The sequence below is a fragment of the Lepidochelys kempii genome, chromosome 16, assembly GCF_965140285.1.
Source record: "Lepidochelys kempii isolate rLepKem1 chromosome 16, rLepKem1.hap1, whole genome shotgun sequence".
NCBI lineage: Eukaryota > Metazoa > Chordata > Testudines > Cheloniidae > Lepidochelys > Lepidochelys kempii.
In genome coordinates this window covers 24126691-24143506 of record NC_136395.1, presented here as the reverse complement: position 1 = coordinate 24143506, position 16816 = coordinate 24126691, and the positions used below count along the sequence as shown (strand labels likewise).

General features: G+C 43.7%; 1 protein-coding gene across 4 annotated transcripts in view; it reads right to left on the bottom strand.

The window, feature by feature from the left end:
• Positions 1-16816, bottom strand: part of GSN (gelsolin) — a 52852-nt gene that overhangs the window by 22179 nt on the left and 13857 nt on the right. The window contains exon 1 of one of the 4 annotated variants that reach the window (XM_073314889.2): positions 12776-12796. The exons of the other annotated variants lie outside the window; for them this stretch is intronic. The gene's annotated coding sequence lies outside the window, so the exon portion shown is untranslated. Of the gene's footprint in view, positions 1-12775; positions 12797-16816 lie in introns of those variants that run through there. 4 annotated transcript variants of the gene reach the window in all.

Here is a 16816-nt window from a genome sequence, read left to right as displayed (position 1 = left end):
GTGAGAAAATAATAAATTATGGTGCTTTTCAGACATAAGGAGTACACGTAATATTCATGTGCCTACTGCTATCAGCAAATGTAGTTATGCCTTTAACTGGAATCGCTGAAAACTGAGCTTTGGTATGACGGGTTCAAAGCTTGTTGCATGAGTGGTTTGAGCATTGGCCTGCTAAACCCAGGGTTGTGAGCTCAATCCTTGAGGGGGCCGTTTGGGATCTGGGGCAAAAATTGGGGATTGGTCCTGCTTTGAGCAGGGGGTTGGACTAGATGACCTCCTGAGGTCCCTTCCAGCCCTGATCTTCTATGATTCTATATGGCAGAAGTCAATACATAGATTATAGAGAAGATGATGTCACTGGTGGAAAGCATGGCAAAGAAGTGGTGTGAAGCAAATACTAGTATAACCATCCAAATCACCTTCACGACTGATGCAAAGTAAACCCAACATCTTACACACAGGAAAGGCATTCGAGGAGAGCCAAGCTCCGGAAACACAGGGCACTGAATACACAGTTTCAGTGCTGGGGAATTATCTGAACGAGGCTTGGCTGCTCAGGGATGAAAACAAAAGCTTTTAAGGAAAGAAGCGCCCTGTGTTTTGAACAAACAGCAGAAGACAACTGCTTATTATGGAAGCCAGCGTTTGATTAACATCTCAGTAAGCATGACAGGTCTATTCAAGAACATCTTATAAATGTGTACCTTCCTACTGAGATAAGTATGGGGATACGCTCACTAATTACAGCGCACGGTGCCCCAGACATAAAGTGAGCTTTAGCTGTCTGATGGCTCAGTGGCAGGATACATCAGTCTTCCAGTTTGGAGTCTGCTTTTTCAAAAGAAGTTTTCAGTGACCTGTGGTGAGGTGTCCACCCTGCACAAGTAGTGAAAGGGTTAATGTGGGCCCCAAAGGCCAATTAACTCACCTGGCTGAACCTGGAGGGTGCCCCCGGTCTAATGAAAGATGAAGCCCAGCTGGAGAGGAGCTGGGTGGAGCTACAAGGACAGAAAGTCTGGCACAGAAGGGGTTGTAGGGGGAAGAATTGTGCAGGTGCTCTGTGGGAATTAGAGTCAGGCAAGAGCTGTGGGAAACACTCCTGCAGGGCAAGGAGGAAGCGTGTGTGGGGAAAGATACCTGAAGGCACAGGACTGGAGCAAGCTCCTATGGCTGACCCTGATAAAGGGCAGAAAGCAGACCTCTGGGGAAAAGCCCTGGGAGGCACTGCTCAGTACAAAGAGCCCAGCAAGGGGCTGGGGAAAAGGCCTGAAGAAAGGCTCATGGTAGGAGTCCAGGGAGGCCGAGGCAAGGTGTCTGATAGAGCAGACTGTGGCTGCTTCCAGGGTCCCTGGATTGCAACTCACTGTGCAAGGTGTGCCTGGGTTCCTCCTTCTGCCACTGGGAAGGTGGTGTGAAGCCCCTGACACAGAGGGATAAGGATGCTTTTAAACCCTGAGAGAAGAATGTACGGACCGTGGGTCTGATGCCCAGATCTGAGGACACTGGATTTTTGTGCTGGACTTGTTGTTACCCTAGGAGGGGTGGAACTAAAATGTGACCTGGCTGAGTTGCAAGAAGAGGCCCTAGAGAGGAAAGAACCGCTACGCTACACCCAGCTGTGAGTCGGGGAACGCTAGTGGTGAGAACACTCTTCTACACCAGCACTTCTCAAGCTATCTAAGGTGGGGGACTGGCAATTTTTTTTTTCGAGTGTGTGCGCAGACTGGCAGCCGATGGCTCGCAGACCAGCACCGGTCCATGGACCACCACTTTGAGTAGCACTGTTCTACAGTACGTGATTGCTGCGGAAAGGTAGACTGGCTGCCCTGGGTCCTGAGGGCTTCCACTGAGCACTAGAGTGATGCAGTTTAGGCTCCTTTCTGTCCCAATGCCTTCCTTGCCAGCATGCCCCAATTCTCTTCTGATTAGACTCCCTCCAGGAAAGGGGTATTCCGTCTCCTGGGCCCACTTACTTCTTGGCCACTCCTAGTGGCTAGGAACCAGGGGTCCAGTTGCAGTGGGGCATTCTATGAGGTGGGTGTCTGTGCACTAGTGACTAGACCGGAAATGCGGGACTCCGATTACAATGTCACTATCCCTTCTGGTAAAAAATGTGACCTATCCTCGATATTGATGTAACGAACACTTGTTAGCACATTGGCTGAGGGGGATGGGCCCAATGTCCCCCTACTGGATATCTTCTCTGGCATGCTGTCCAGTCTCCTTTCAAAACTCTTATGGGACACAGCTCCCATCACTTCTCTCCAGAGACAGTTCCACAGAGTAAAGTTTTTTTTCCTAGCATCCAACCGAAGAGTACCTTTTCTTTGGCCCACCCCACTACTCCTAATGATACCTGCTTTTTACCTCCCTAAATAATTCTCCCTCTGGGCATTTAAGCCCTTCATATATTTGCAGACTGGCATGCTTTACACTCAGCTGTCCTGCAGCCAAGCTACATAAGAATGGCCATACTGGGTCAGACCATCTAGCCCAGTATCCTGCCTCTGACAGTGGCCGGTGCCAGATGTTTCAGAGGGAATGAACAGAACAGGGCAATTTATCAAGTGATCCATCCCCTTTTGTCCACTCCCAGCTTCTGACAGTCAGAGGTTCAGAGACACCCAGAGCATGGGGTTGCATGCCTGACTATCCTTGCTAATAGCAATTGGTGGATCTATCCTCCATTGAGGATATGCTCATACTGATCCCCCATAAACCTGATCTTTCTTCGCCTTACTCATTTTTGTTGCTCTTCTCTGAATTCTTTCTAACTTGTCTCTATGTTTCTGGTAACGTGTCTGGAGCTGACTCTGACATTCCAGGCATGGTCTCACCAGAGCTCCTAAGTGATTCAGTTATGTAAATAAAAACAAAATGGACAGAGAAGAGCTATCACTGCCCAGATTCATGACATGATCTCTGGGCACTTGTAGTCCAGACTCGCATCTGCTCACTTTCCCTGCTGTATCCCATTGCAACATCAATTACAGGGAATCGACTTTCCGATTACTCTAGTCTGACCTACCCCAGCATCTCTAATTCAAACACTCCCTTACTGCCTCGCAGCAAACACCACCTATAACTCCTACTGCTGCTATCCAAAACCTCCTTTTAAAAGGTGATAACAGGCCCTGGAGAATCATCTGGTGTTTAGTGAGAAAGGGGAAAATGCTGCAGCCAATGCATGAAACAAGATAGTTTTCCCCTTGACTCAAGCTTCTGATTTACACTCGACCACAAACATTTCAGCAGGCTCACCAAAGCTTAAGGAATGCACAAATTCTACCAAGACATCCACTGATTGGTGATATTGCCAGAGCACTGCAGAGCACAATATGTGCAAAATAATAAAAATATTCTAACGGTTTCCAAATTAAAATTCACGGAAGTAAGATTCCAGTTTAATAATTACCCTGGAATAAGAGGACTGGCTATTCAAAGAGTCAAATATTCATGTTTATTAAAAAAGAAACAAACAAAAATTTGCACACCGGTCTTTCCTTTGAACAGCTGCAGCTCTGAAAGTGGTAAGACTTGGAGGACAGTACTTCTACATCTCAGCCATTCCATGAAGATTAAGGCTTTTATCTGCCTTTATTTACTCTTAATGCATGGTAAGAGTAAGCAGCGGACAGAGGTGGAAAATTACTGTTCCACATCTGCTTATAAATTGGTAAAAACAGTATGAAACAGGGAGAAAAAGCACATCCGTTTGTTGGTGTATAGATTTAGCTGAGAGAAGTGTCTGTGTTTCAGAAAGAGAAAGGGGGGGGGGTGTACTTGTATGTAAACAAAGTTGGAAGTGGCGGTATAAGCATCAAAATTAGTTTTCCCAAACAGGTAGGAAAACACTCAGTTGTGTTTCTTAATAAACTGGAGAGAAAGGAACCAAGACTCCTTAGAGTTAAAATTGCTTTGTGCAACAGTTTACATTACTGTTCCGTGAGCACCTATTATTGTTACAGACCTTTTTGAGGAGAGAAACACTGCATTTGAAGAAGGGAGGATTTTTAGGGGGTCCAGTTAAATTGGGCTAGTGTACACACACATCCCCATCATATCACAAAACCTCTAAAATGTCTGCTTCTTAGTTGTTTACGCTTCTAGGACTATAAGGGCTTTTTTTAAAAAAAATAAATAAAGTAACTGCTTTTTTTGGTAAGAGCATTGAAATGAAGTTTCAGTTCCAGTAGAGACTGTATTTCTTTAGTGCATATGGACAACACATAATAACTGCTCTGCCAGGTGCTAGAGTGCCCTCTTTCTATAATGCACCCAAACAATGAATAGCTGTGTATCTCCTTAGGAAAGGGGAGACCCAACTCTATGATAACATTCATGGCTGGTTACTCCAAGCAGCTGGAGACAGAGTAAATTACCACACCATTTCTGCTGTGGCAAGTCAATATGACAACCCATGTCAGTAAAAGCTCACCAGCTGAGGGCAGCACAGGCCAGCCCACAATATTTAAAACAGAAGTTTTAAAGTTTTAAAAGCTGTAGCTCACGAAAGCTTATGCTCAAATAAACTGGTTAGTCTCTAAGGTGCCACAAGTCCTCCTCTTCTTTTAACTTTAAAAAAATCACTTGACTTTTTTTCTTTCCTTGGATTTTAACTGTTTCTAGACCTTGAAAACACTACTCTGTACTGGTCCTAGCAGGCTTTGTGTAAACCTGAAAAGTAACTGGACTAACCAACCACTTAATTTATTTCCATCTGAGCTTTATTGCTGTGTCTCATTAGCAAGGAGTAAGAGCTATAAATTACTTCCCTTCTATGAAGCTAAGTAATAGGTTGATATCAGAAATTTTGGCATCTACACAACTGCAGTGAAGAACTTGGAAGTAGGTAAATTTAAAACCTCTTTTTAGCTGGCTTTGTTGGTCTGCACCAGTCTGCACAAGATCGGCTACAATATGCTGTTCTTTTTGCTTTATGGTGCTTGCTTCTTTAACTGGAGTGCCCTCTCTTTCAAACCTGGGACTCATGAACTGTCTGCCCTGCAGGCAGAGGGAAGGCTGCAATCTAGTTGTTAAGCTGATTGCTTTGCATTTTAAAAAGAGAAATTAACTCTTAGCTAAGCAGCCAGCTTCTCCTTTAACATCCCAAAGAAACCAGCACACTGTGCCCAGAAGCCCTTATCTTCTGCAGTGCAGGGAATTCCATTTACAATGAGGAGGAAGCTGAGGGTTTGGTTTTGTTAAACAAAGCTGTGCTATAAGCAATGCAAACAAGGCCACTGTCTGGCCCTAATGTAGACGAATGCAGACTGAATTCCCCTAGCCAAAGTGGGACCACAAGAAATCACGGCTGGCTACATAGAGATGATAAAGGAGGCCTCACTCACTGCTGGAAGAAAGCTGAATGGCAGGGAATGTTCAGCCATCACAGAAGTGAGTTACACACTGTCACGCCTGCACTCTTCCCTCCCTCATCCCTTGTGCTCTCTCCACACTTAATTTGGGTCTCTGGCTTCTCTTTACCCCAAGCTTCAGGAGATACCTGATTGCTTCTAACAGAGGAGGACCCTCCCCAGGGCAGACTGTCAAGGCTGGGCTTTGCACAAGCGGGGGAGGGGAGGGGAGGCGAGGCAGGCGGCAGACTAGAGATTTAACCCCTACACTAGTGAATAGCCAGCCTTAGTCCAGTAGGTGTACAACCAACACTCATGCTGCAGTAACTTCACATTGCACCCTGAAGGCCCATGCCTGCCTTTGCAGTCAGCCAGTTCTCACGCTCTCTCCCCCGTATTACAGCACCAGCAGATTCGCAGGGCTACGTTTGCACAGCCCTGTGTTGGGAGCAGTGCAGAGATGTACGCATCAAGGGAAGCCTTAGGGACTGTTCTGTCTCAGGGAGCTGAGGGGTGCACATATTCCTTTCTGGAGTGCAACACAAACCCCTCCATGCAGTTTGTGTGCAGGGGATGCAGAGTCCTGGGCCCACCTCCTCTTCACCCCCCTTGGGGCATTGTGACAATTCCCATGTCAGTGCATTGGAAAGTCTCAGAGACCCACTCTGAATGGTAAATGAGAAACAGTCCAGACTCCAGGGAGAAACTGCTGAATTGGAATTCATTTGCAAATTGGATACTATTAATTTAGGCTTAAATAGAGACTGGGAGTGGCTAAGTCATTATGCAAGGTAGCCTATTTCCTCTTGTTTTTTCCTACCCTTCCCCCCCCCCCCCCCATGTTCTGGTTTAACTTGGATTTAAACTTGGAGAGTGGTCAGTTTGGATGAGCTATTACCAGCAGGAGAGTGAGTTTGTGTGTGTATGGGGGTGGGGGGTATGTGAGAAAACCTGGATTTGTGCAGGAAATGGCCCAACTTGATTATCATGCACATTGTGTAAAGAGTTGTCACTTTGGATGGGCTATCACCAGCAGGAGAGTGAATTTGTGTGGGGGGGTGGAGGGTGAGAAAACCTGGATTTGTGCTGGAAATGGCCCAACCTGATGATCACTTTAGATAAGCTATTACCAGCAGGACAGTGGGGTGGGAGGAGGTATTGTTTCATATTCTCTGTGTATATATAAAGTCTGCTGCAGTTTCCACGGTATGCATCCGATGAAGTGAGCTGTAGCTCACGAAAGCTCATGCTCAAATAAATTGGTTAGTCTCTAAGGTGCCACAAGTACTCCTTTTCTTTTTGAGTCACTGCATTCTCTCTGCCACATATCCTGAATCCATCTGGTATGGGCTCTGAGTCTATTAACCCTTTTCCACCAGAAGTGGGGACTTCCCAGCATGCAGCACATCTGTGGCCAGGACAAGTAGATCTGTACTAAAATAAGGCTTTTCAGTTCAGAAAACTTTACCCCAAGTTGCATGTTGGAACAAACCCTAAAACCAACTCAAAATTCAGCCAAACCCACTGCCTTCCTCCTTTCTTTGCACTGAAACAAGGAACCAGTGAGATCAGCATGGTGTTAACCCAAGCCCATAAGTTGATACTAGGTGTGCTAGAAACCTTTTGAGGAACCTGGTCTGAGTTTGTAATGAAAGCTGAAACCATGATAACTTGAGCTTGGCTGGAACATTTTACAGAGCTCTCACCATGAGTTAATCATGCATTACATTTTTCTTTCATCACTTCGCACTTTGCATTGTGAAGAATACAATTAACTACCTGGTTAAAATAATAATGGTAACTGGCACTGCGAATTATTACACGAAAGCTTATGCTCAAATAAATTGGTTAGTCTCTAAGGTGCCACAAGTCCTCCTTTTCTTTTTGCGAATACAGACTAACATGGCTGCTACTCCAAAACCAGTAATAACACTGGGTTCAAGAATAAAAAGGTGACTTGCACCAACAAACATACTTGTCTGAAAGTCCTGCCTGACAAATGCTCATAGAATAATGTTTCCTTAAAAGAGGGATTTTTTTTTCAAACTAGTTACACAGGAGATGTAATGTTCTTGTCTGTCCTATACATGTTCCACCCATTGGAAAAAAAGCCTTAATTACACATTTGCATGAATGGCTTCACTAATATTCTGGAAGTTTAACATATTTTTGCCTTTTGGCTTAGTAAATGCTTTTACAATGTGGCTGATCCATTTTATCCAAAGGGACCAGAAAAGCTCTTGAAAAGCCATCAGCGTCACACGTATAATTACTTATGACCAGCAATGTGTTTTCTTTTAATAAACTGCCTATGGAGCCTACTGTTCCACAGACAGTCGGGTCCTACATTATTTTACATTGCCTAACTTCTTACTAGTAACCCTTGCTTGTAGTAATTCCCCTGCTGCATTCCGATTTTGCCTTGTAACTTGAAAAGTCCATACTTTGCACATTGGTTTCTACTCAGCTTACAGGTTTACATACATGCTTTTCAAGAGTATCATTCCTCTAGAAAGACAGGAGGGCAGTGTTGTGTGGCACCATTATTGGGAATAACCCCTGGCTGGCTTCACAGACTTACTGTCTACCCACTAATGCTGCTTTGCATGGCTATAAATAGTTATTTAGATAAAAGGCATCAAGAACAAAAAGCACAAGCAGCCTATCTCAGTACTTCCAGCTGCAATTGACCAGCTGGTTTGGAAGGCATAAAAGGAAACTCTTTGGCAAGCATTTGGACAGGCATCTAGCCTGGGTTATTTTCCATAATCCAGTCTCTAGGTAGGTTCAAGATCTAGATACAGAGATGCTAAAAATTCTCACTTTTCTTCATAGCAGTTCTACATCTGTGACTGGTGAAAAGCCTTGATGAATTTGCACAAACTGTGGGAATTTGTGGGATCAGCAAAGAGTCCCTGCAGCTTTAAAGAAACGCTCTGACATGCCACAAGACCGTATAGTGGGAGACAGCATTTCAGTACAATATTAACAGCTGATGACACTGCACCCTAGGAACAGTCAGAAATATTTGTCTTTATTTTTTTTTCAGCTCTTTGCCAAATTTGCATATAGCTTGAGTGACTAAGTCTTAAGTCAGCCACTGAAAAGGCCACAAGATCTATTTCAGCTTTATCACCAAGGTGACAAGCATTGAAAAATATCTGAAACAGTTGATTAGATCAGTCTTTGGTCTCCAGGCAGCATTAAATTCATACACACGCAACTAAACACCATCCCCACGCTGAGAAGCTTGTAACAAAAGCATCATTAGGACAATCACGGTGACTCCATAATCTATTTTCGTTTTGTCTCTCACCATCTGAGGAACAGCACTGCCAATGGCAAAAAGAAAAGGAGCACTTGTGGCACCTTGGAGACTAACCAATTTATTTGAGCATAAGCTTTCGTGAGCTACAACTCACTTCATCGGATGCATACTGTGGAAAGTGTAGAAGATCTTTGTAAAGTGGAAAGCATCTGTGGAAAGTGTAGAAGCATGAAAAAATACCTCCTCCCACCGCACTCTCCTGCTGCTAATAGCTTATCTAAAGTGATCACTCTCCTTACAAATGATAATCAAGTTGGGCCATTTCCAGCACAAATCCAGGTTTTCTCACACACACACACACACACACACCCCACACACACACACAAACCCACTCTCCTGCTGGTAATAGCTTATCTAAAGTGACCACTCTCCTTACAATGTGTATGATAATCAATGGCCTTCCTAGTATTGGCTGCTGCTTATGCTCCCAGCCAGAAGGGTGGTATGTACAATACTACTTTTTCTCCTTAGCACGCACAGTCCAAAACTTTTGTTGTATTTTTTTTTCACATTTGAAAAAATTCATACCAATGAAAACCAACACCCTAGCGATATATATAAAATGAACAGTACAGAGGTACATTTAAAACGAAATTCAGGACACTGATTAAAGGCAGTTTTCTTAGAAGCTCACAACGTTCAAGTAGTCGGTGTCCTTTTAACAGCTCTCCCCTCAACTTTAAAACTAAATCCTGTAGAGAACAGGTTTAAATTTCCCTCCCCCAAAGCACAGCAATATCTTTGTCATGGGCAAAGTTGGTTTTTGCATTCAGAGATTAACATTCCCATGGAAACCTTTTAACAAATGAGAATAGCCAGGTGAAACAGGCCAAATTATTATATGCATATTCTGGGCACAGTCAACCTGTGGAACTCCTTGCCAGAGGATGTTGTGAAGGCCAAGACCATAACAGGGTTCAAAAAAGAACTAGATAGATTCATGGAGGATAGGTCCATCAATGGCTATTAGGTAGGATGGGCAGGGATGGGGTCCTTAGCCTCTGTTTGCCAGAAGCTGGGAATGGGCGACAGGGGATGGATCACTTTTTGATTACCTGTTCTGTTCATTCCCTCTGGGGCACCTGGCACGGGCCACTGCCAGAAGACAGGATACAAATGTTCTTTGCCTCATGATTAATAATTCCAGCTCTATTCTGATATTTCCAGCAACTACAAGGTTTTTGCTGCTGGCTTTTAGTCACTTAAGAGAGACCCACCCATTAAACACAAGGTTTCAGGAGAAAGTGCTAACGTTTAAAATCTCAATTTAAGAGCCTGATTCTCTTCCCACTTGCACTGTTGTAAATTAGGAGCAATTCCACTGAAGTTATCCCAGGGTCAAACTGGCATGGGAGAAAAGAACTAGATCCTCTGTGAACATTCTAGGACCACATATAGGATGAGACACATCCATCTGACACAGTCACACCCAGCTGAGAATCTACTGACTCAACCACAAAGCCCTACCCTAGTGAACACAGTAAGTAGGAGTTCAGTCATGCTCTTAAATGCACAGTACACACACTGCTATGGAACTTAGAAAGCCAACTGCTTTCTTTTATTTGTGAGCAAACAAATCCTAAATTGAGTACTTGTGGCACCTTAGAGACTAACAAATTTATAAGCTTTCGTGAGCTACAGCTCACTTCATCGGATACATGCAGTGGAAAATACTATTACTCACAAAAGCTTATGCTCAAATAAATTGGTTAGTCTCCAAGGTGCCACAAGTACTCCTTTTCCTTTTTGTGGATACAGACTAACATGGCTGCTACTCTAAATCCTAAATTGCATTCAAATGCAAATCAGTGCTAAAATGCTGAGTAGGTGTTCTAGTTCACACAGAGTCACTAAGCGATACACAAAAGGCATGACATGGTATGTGGCCCTCAGGCCAATAGGTGTGACCAGCCTGCTGCAATTACACAGAAACGGGAACGTCAAATCTCTTTAGTATAAGATGAGCAATGATAAGAAAGAAGAGGCTGCAACCTGCTTTAGTGCTCTTGCCTGTCCCAAAGATAGCAGCTGAGGCGTTATGCAATCTGTCAGAGGAGAGCTGGCTCTTTCTTCAGAGAAGGAAGGAACATCTTTGCGCAAGTCTGGATCAGGTTTGAGGTAAACAGGTGTTCTCTATCTGCACTGAGCCTGTAACATTTCTTTTAAGAGAGCTGAGAGAGATGGAGGTCCTCATTGTCCACAACTTTGCATCTTGTGTGGTCATTTGCACATGTGCAAAGGAAGTGAGTATGAAGCTACTGTGGCATGATGTAAATGGTGACACAACATGCAAGTCCATGGAGAATCAGACCCATTGTTTTCCATACTGTCTTCCAAATTCAAAGAGACTCCCCACTTGGAAGGTTCTCTGTTCAGCAATTTTTTAGACTTCCATGATACTTCCTAAACATTATCACCTGTGAGCTGATCCTATGCCCCTGACCATGAAATTTTAATACTGCCTTTTATCTGAATGCAGATGATTTCCCACAGGACCTGAAGTGTTACTGAAGGAGTGTCACTAAAATGTGTGTTGATGGCAGGGCTCCTCAGCACCTCTGAAAATGCATCTCAAAAGCTGAGGTTCTGACAAGCGGTGGCCACTTTTGGCCCAGAAGACTTGCTCTAGGCCACAAAGGGAGGGTGAGGCAGAACCAGGAAGAGAGGACAGATCTCCTGACTTGATCTCAAAGACCTGTACATCGGCCTCAAGACCCTCTTTCCCTTCCTTCACATCACTTGCTGAATTCTAGCTTTCAAGCAGGCACCAGTGCCTCATCAATCGCTAACGTGATCAGTGATTGCCACCTTTTGTAGTGGTAAACACCCATGTTTTTCATGGTTTGTGTGTATAAAAAGATCTTCCGTACTTTCCACAGCATGCATCTGATGAAGTGAGCTGTAGCTCACGAAAGCTTATGCTCTAATAAATTGGTTAGTCTCTAAGGTGCCACAAGTCCTCCTTTTCTTTTTGCGAATACAGACTAACACGGCTGCTCCTCTGAAACCAGTGATTGCTTTGGTTGTGAATATCAAATCCTACCCCCTCTTTACACATGAAGCACACGCTTGTCAATATGTTTAATAAAGGAAAAATAGCTTTGGATGTGGGTTCACTCAAAAATCCCAGACCACACTCGTGCTGAACAGTTATTCTGCATTCCTAAAGTGCGTGTGTGTGCACACACATCCATTTAAGATTGTTTGTCCCTGATTACAGGTGTAAACACATCTTACTGGAACAGTGGCGAATTAATGATTTTGCCGCCCCTAGGCCCTGAAATGATTGCTCCCACCCCACCCCACCCCCAGCAGCTCCCCGCTGTGGTAAGTATGTAAACAAGAATATGTCTTTGGTTTAGTAGCTCAGGATGATTTTGCACTGCAGACAGATTATGCACAACTGACCTAGATATGCACATTGCCAACATGCTGAGAATAGCTCTCGTCTTAGAGGAAGACATATGTACCCAGTGAGATACAGTTCTCCATGTTAAAAGCCAACAATCTTGCCACGTCATAAACCACTCTAAGATTAGGTGACAATAGCAAAAAAATAAAAGCTCCTGAGATGTTGATGTAGGAGGATGACACAAGTGCCAAGGTTCTACACAGCATCCACTGGAAGGAAACTGGCATATGTTCATCCCACCAGCCCCCAGTCACACAACACAAACAGGAGCAATGTTTTGCAGCCTCAGGCGACTACTTGCTCTCCTGGTATGGTAGAGCTGGCAAAGCTGTACGCCCCCCAATAGCACAGACATTCTTGTTCAATTCACAAACTCGCTGACCAAATCAATGAACAAGTAATAAATGATTCCTAAGAAAAAAAGGAACTGGAAACCATAGCAGAAGTAGAAAGAAAAGGAGTACTTGTGGCACCTTGGAGACTAACCAATTTATTTGAGCATAAGCTTTCGTGAGCTACAGCTCACTTCATCGGATGCATTCAGTGGAAAATACAGTGAGGAGATTTATAAACACTCAGAACATGAAAAAATGGGTGTTATCAAGGAGTGAGATGACATGCAGTCTGCAGAGGCCCAAAACAGGGTTTTTCACAGTAACTGTAGCATAAAACACAAACCTGACGGATGCAAATTGTTCAGACTTGTGAGCTCTGACAACAAACCACTGTTATCGGCCTATCAAGGGAGAGAGAAATATAAGCAATTCTTACGTTTGTAGAAGATCTATTTGTGATTAAAAACATTTAGCTGTAACTTTGTCGTATCCCAGTAGAAGTCCAGCTCTGAGCACTAGTGCATGGTCCCTATTGTGCCCCTATCCCAAGGGCACACAAGCACAAGTGATCCTTTCGGATCATCATCCCTGCTTTTGCTGCAGGATCTTCCTTCCTCAAAAGCAGCATTTAAAAAGTGGGGGCCAGGATTTACCCAGTTGCTTTTCAGGGTTTGTCTTCACATGGAGTTATTCTGGAAGAGCGGTATAGTGTAGTCAGTGTAACTAGAGGGGCAGTGTAGTCCACTGAACAGTGTCTGAGGCACAGCCCATACTATTTGGGTTTTATGCCTGGCTTGTCACTGATGGCAGGTGAATCAATTTAGTTCTTCGTGCCTCTTTTTTTCCCCCCCCCTCTGTTTTGTTGGTAAGCAATTTGGAGCAGGGATTTTCTCTTGCTCTTTTTGTACAGCGCCTCGCACAATGGAGACCCTGATCTCAGCTGTGGCCTCTGATTAAAATGCAATACAAACAACTTTTGTTGTAAACCAGATGCTGCAGGTTAGCTTTTGTTAATCCTTATAACAGGTGGCTCGTCGCTCCTGAAACAAAGTTGAAAGTAAACATTTTCAGGCCTTTGTGGCAGAAGAGGCTAAATTACTGCCTCTCCATCAAGGGAATGTGGTTACACTGGCTCCTCAGTGCAAACACTACTTATCTGTCAGCACATTTTTCCACTCACTACAATGGTTGGGACAACGGTGAATGGCAGGAACATCAGATTTCAGAGTAGCAGCCGTGTTAGTCTGTATTCGCAAAAAGAAAAGGAGGACTTGTGGCACCTTAGAGACTAAGACATTTATTTGAGCATAAGCTTTTGTGAGCTACAGCTCACTTCATTGTGCATCCGATGAAGTGAGCTGTAAGCTTATGCTCAAATAAATTGGTTAGTCTCTAAGGTGCCACAAGTCCTCCTTTTCTTTTTGCGAATACAGACTAACACGGCTGTTACTCTGAATCCTTTTCTTTTTAGGAACATCAGAGGTGACAATTCAGCCCACATTCTGAGTTCTACCCCAATTCACAGCCAGGGACCTTGCTGAACAACCACACTCAGAACTTTAAAAGAGGTCGGATGTGCTTTTAGAAAGAGCTGAAGAATCTTCCACCAATGAAAAGTCAAAGGTGACCCTGCTCTTTTCCAAACCCCTCTACCCTACAAAATCGGCTCAATCACAAATGAGATCCAGGGTTGTGTTCCAAACATGGTATAACATGATTTTCTCACCCTGAGTGGAAAGGAAAAACATGTTTTAGCCCTTGAAGAAATGACACTAACTTGCTGACATAAGTTGATGAACATTGTGTTCCTTAACATGTTTGGGGGAGTTTCTGTCTACATTAGTAATAACACTCTTGCAAAACAGACGGGCAACATTTTTAGACCTGATTATTTTTATAGTATAGAAATGGTATTAAATAGCCTGGTCTTTCAGAAAGAGGATTAATGGATTCCAATCCACTGCATGTAAACTAGTTTTATCTTTCCACTTAATATCCCCAGATTATAGCTGGCTGACAGGGCAAAATCATAATCCTACAATGAGATACAAAGACAAAAACTAAATGCTTCCTGTGGGCACTTAAGTTCCTGTGACAGTAACTGGGTGTGTTTTTACTAATACATACTGACATATATGACAAGTCTATTGTTTAATCTCTGTCACATTATTTACACCAAAACCTTGACTTTGTTAGAATGTATCCTTTTAAATAATCAGGTTCACATTTGAAAAACTTTTGTTACCAGTAGCCAACATTATTAAAAGAAAAAGTAACATTCTAATTTATTTTTCAGCCTTTATGCTATTTGTTTACATCTTTCATTTCATTCAGTTTGGACAGTCAAACATCACAGAGCTGTTGTGGTGATTTATAAAGTTAATGTTTTCATGCCGCTCTGAAAATACAAAGGACCACAAGAGTATATTTTATCAATTCTCTCCCCTGATATAACAAATCTAGACACAACTACTGCATTCATCATACACATTTGAGGAGCCAAGACTGGAACCCTTGTTTCATTGCAAAAAGAGAGTCCATCACAACTTGAGCTAAAGAAACAGTCCCTTACCAGCTAGCTGATAATCTCTGTCAGCCAGTCACTATAAGGCAATATCATTAATACATAAACAGTATACTACCTAGTTCCTCTTCATATCAAGGTGTGTAAAGTTCTCTTTATGGTGATTACACAGATAGCTCTTGAGGCTTTTTTTGTTTGCTTGTTTGTTTTTTAACATGCTTCAGACTTTTGGGATTGAGGAACCAAAGTGTTACTCAGATCAGAAAGCGAGAGAGAACAAAGCCCTAATGATTTTGATTTCAGCTAGTATTTGGGGCTCTGTCCAATCTGAAAGATCTGACTTCTTTTGGATGATTCACTTCATCCTGGATTTTATATATTTTGGTTTGAATTGTAGCTATCATTTTTGTGTGTGGAAATGTTTGCTAAGCCCGTATGTTTAAACGTTGCCGGATGATTTCCCACTGACTCACTGACTAGCTCCTAATATAGACAAGCAAGTCTCCCTCCAGTAATGGCTGTACACAGAATAGAAACCTCCATGCCTGAGATCAATGGGGAGTCTCCTGGGGGAGCAGGGTGATCAAAAACCCAGATCGTCCTATAGACTGGGGCAGGAGGGGTGGCTATCTTTTCAGCTAGGTAGGAAGGAACCAGTTTTCTTGAGAGTCCACAGAAGCAAGTTCTTTTCTCACCCCATTGCTTCTCAGAATTCTGTCAGGGTCACTGACTCCTCCTGTGAATATCCTGCACGCACACTTAACTGGATGCATCTCAATGTAGTTCCAAATGCAGAGAACAACTGTGTCTGGACAGAATTACATACAGTACCACAGCAAGCTACTATTCACACTCCATGGAGTGATACTGACTAGCTATGGATTGATGTGATGTTTTGAGTTCCCATATTGCTCCACAAAGCCATTCTAGCATAACCTTGTGACATATGCTACAACGAATCCCCTTAAGAGAAGCTGATAGAACTGCAATTAGGCAGATTAGTCCCTGTGGAAGACAGCCAAATGTTAGAGCTTTCCTTTCCCCTCAGCCTAGCGTTGTGCTAGTCTCATAAGTTATTTACCTAGGTAAGGTGTGTCCCTAGGACTTTAATGTTTGTACAGATACTAGCCAACCTGTTCCCTTCCCTAGCTGGATGCAGAATACCCATAACCCCCAAGGTGGCTGCTACTGCTTAATACCATTTCTAGACACACCTTCAACATCTGAATGAATCAGGTCAAAGAACAGGCAGTTAAATCCTAGAGATCGGTTCTCAAAAATGCTTATAGCCTAGGTAGCCTTGAGATAGGTGCTCTAGGCTTTTGAGTGCCTGACAATGCTGCTAGAGGGCACTGGGAAATCAGTTAATTTACTAATACACCTGTTAAGAACCCACCCTGAAAAATAATCCTGTATGACTAGAGCAGGTACCAGTATAAAACCAGTACTCTGCAAACGGAACAGGTACAGATGAGAACTAGTAGAAGAGGTATAAAATAAGCTCTTTTGGGCGGGGTTCACGTCTTCCGTGTGTGTTTGTACAGCACTTTACACAATGGTCCTGACTGTAGCCTCTGGTGCAGTGGTGAGCTGGAGCCAGTTTGCATGAGGGACAACTGGTTCTAAAAGGGCTTCTAAATTTAACAACCGGCCAAAAGTGGCACCTTAGGCGCCGATTCCATGGGTGCTCCAGAGCTGGAGCACCCACGGGAAAATTTGAAGGGTGCAGAGCACCCACCGGCAGCTCCCCACCCCACGCCAGCTCACCTCTGCTCCACCTCCTCCCCTGAACGTGCCGTCCCACTCTGCTTCTCCGCACCCCCCCTCCGACTTCCCAGGAATCAGCTGTTGGCGTGGGAC